This window comes from Penaeus chinensis, chromosome 26, assembly GCF_019202785.1.
Source record: "Penaeus chinensis breed Huanghai No. 1 chromosome 26, ASM1920278v2, whole genome shotgun sequence".
Lineage (NCBI taxonomy): Eukaryota > Metazoa > Arthropoda > Malacostraca > Decapoda > Penaeidae > Penaeus > Penaeus chinensis.
The window spans coordinates 18,507,443-18,509,942 of record NC_061844.1 but is presented as its reverse complement, the minus strand read 5'-3'; positions in this window follow the sequence as shown (position 1 = coordinate 18,509,942).

Sequence of the window (2,500 nt, the reverse complement as noted above, 5' to 3'; positions counted from 1 at the left end):
GATAAAGAGAGATGAATATATCATACCTTATTCTGTCGTTTATTCAATTTTGTTTCTTTTTTATTCTCATGCTTCTTCTCTTCACTGTCTCACACACTTTCTTTCCCTCACTTTTTTTCCCTCTCAATCCATATTACGCATCCTCTCTCTTTCCTCCTTCCCTCTTTCTTTTATCTCTCTTCCTCTCTCCTTCCTTTTCTTTCTCGCTTTCCTCTTACCCTTGCCTCCTACCTTCTCTCTTCCATCTCTTCTTCCTTCCACCTCTTTATCTCCCTTCCACTAGCTCTCCTTTCTCCTTCTCTCCCTCCCTCTCGCCCTCTACCCTCTCCTTTTCTTCTCCTCTCTCTCTTTCCCTTCACTCTTCTCCCATCTTCTCCCTCCTTCCCCCTCCTATCTTCTCATCTTATTCTCATCATTTCTTCCATCGTCTCTTGCTCTCTCGCTCTCTCCTTTTCTCAGTCTTTCACCCTTTCCTTCCACTTCCCTCCTTCATCTCTTTCCCTTTTCACCCCCTCCCTATCTTCTGTCCCTTTCTCCCTTCCCTCCTTCTCTCTCCCTTTCTCCTTCTTATCTTCCATCCCTCCTCCCCTCTTCCCCTCTCACGACCTTCTCTCCCCCTCCTTCTTCGCTATCCCTCCTCCCTTCCTTCCACTCCCTCTTCCTCCCCCCCTCATCCCTTATTATTTTCCTCTCCCTCCTGCCTTCCTCCCCCTTCCTCCCCTCCTCCCCCCAACCTCCTCCCTTCCTTCCTCCCTCCCACCTTCCCACCTCCCTTCCTCCCTCCCTCCCTCCAATCCTCCCTCCTCCCCCCCACTTCCTCCCTCCCTTCCTCCCCTCCCTCCTTCCTCTCACCTCCCTTCCTCCCTTCCCTCCCCTCCAACCTCCCTCTCCACCTCCTCCCTCCCTTCCTCCCTCCTCCTCCCTCCCTCCCACCTCCCTCCCTCCCTCCTCCCACCTCCCTCCCTCCCTCCTCCCTCCCTTCTCCCTCCCTCCTTCCTCCCTTCCTCCCACCTCCCTCCCTTCCTCCCCTCCCTTCCTCCCTCCCACCTTCCTCCCTTCCTCCCACCTCCCTCCCTTCCTCCCCTCCCTTCCTCCCTCCCACCTCCCTCCCCACCTCCCCACCTCCCTTCCTCCCTCCCTCCCACCTTCCTTCCCTCCCTCCTTCCTCCCTCTCCCATACAGCTTACCGTGTCAAGGTCTTCTCGCCTCCTTCATCCCCTCGAGCGATCTCATAATTACAGACAACGAAGAGAGAAGGTACGGTACGAGGCATCGCTAGTCACTTCGCTGAACTGAAATGGCTTCTGTTATATTTTCTTATCTTTATTGTGTTTTTTTTTTGTTGTTTTTTTTGAGGGGGGGGGGGTGTTATTGTTGTTATTTTTATGGTTGGTGTTTTTGGTTTTGTTGTTTCTGTTGTTGTTAGGATTTGTTATTATTATTACTATTATTATCTTTATTAATATTATGATTATTACTATTATTGTTGTTGTTGTTGTTATTGTCGTTATTATTATCATTTTCATTATTTCAAAGTTACTGTCATTATTATCATTACCATTATTATTGTTATTACTATCATTATTATTATTATCATTATCATTTGTATTATTATTATTATGATAATGATTATAATTATTATAATTTTTGTTGATGCTATTATTATCACAATTTCTCTTATTATTATTATCATTATCACTGTTATTACTATTACTATTATAACTATCGCTATTATTATCATTATCATTATTATTATCATTATCACTGTTACTACTATTACTATTATCACTATCGCTATTATCATCATTACCATTATTATTATTATTATAGATATTATTGTTACCATTATCATCATTATTGTCACCATAACCAATGTCATCATCATTTTTATCATCACCATCACGATCCAAAAAGAATATGATACAATTAAAAAAAAAGAAAAATCGTCTTGTCTTAGAGAGAAAAGATGGATTTTTTCAAAAGGTTTCGAGAATGTTCTTAAAAACCATTCTAATGTCCTTCTAACGGGGTCGACCTCACCTGAGGCCGTGGCGGGAAACCGTTATTTTTACTGCGTGATTTTTTATTTTTTTTTAAATTCTCACCTGTTCTTTCTTTTTGTTGTTTTTTTCTATTCGTATTTTCTGTTATTTTTCTTGTTTTCTGTATTTTTTTTTCTGTTTTATCTTCTATTTTCATCATCGGTCATTTTCTTCTTTTTTTACTTCTTGTTTTCCTGTTCTCTTTCTCTTCCCCATTTCTTCGTATATGTTTGTTATTTTCTCCTCACTCCTTCCTTTAATATTTTTCTCCCCTCATTTAGTTATTTATTTTTTTGCTATCTTTATCTTCTTCATTTTTTTCTTATTCTCTTCCTATTCATTATTCTGTCTTCCACATCTTTAATTCCTCCTTTTTTATTCTCTCTGTTCTTCCATCTCCTTCCTTTCTGTTTTCAGAATATTCTTTTTAATTCTCCTTCGCTTTCTATTTCGTCTTT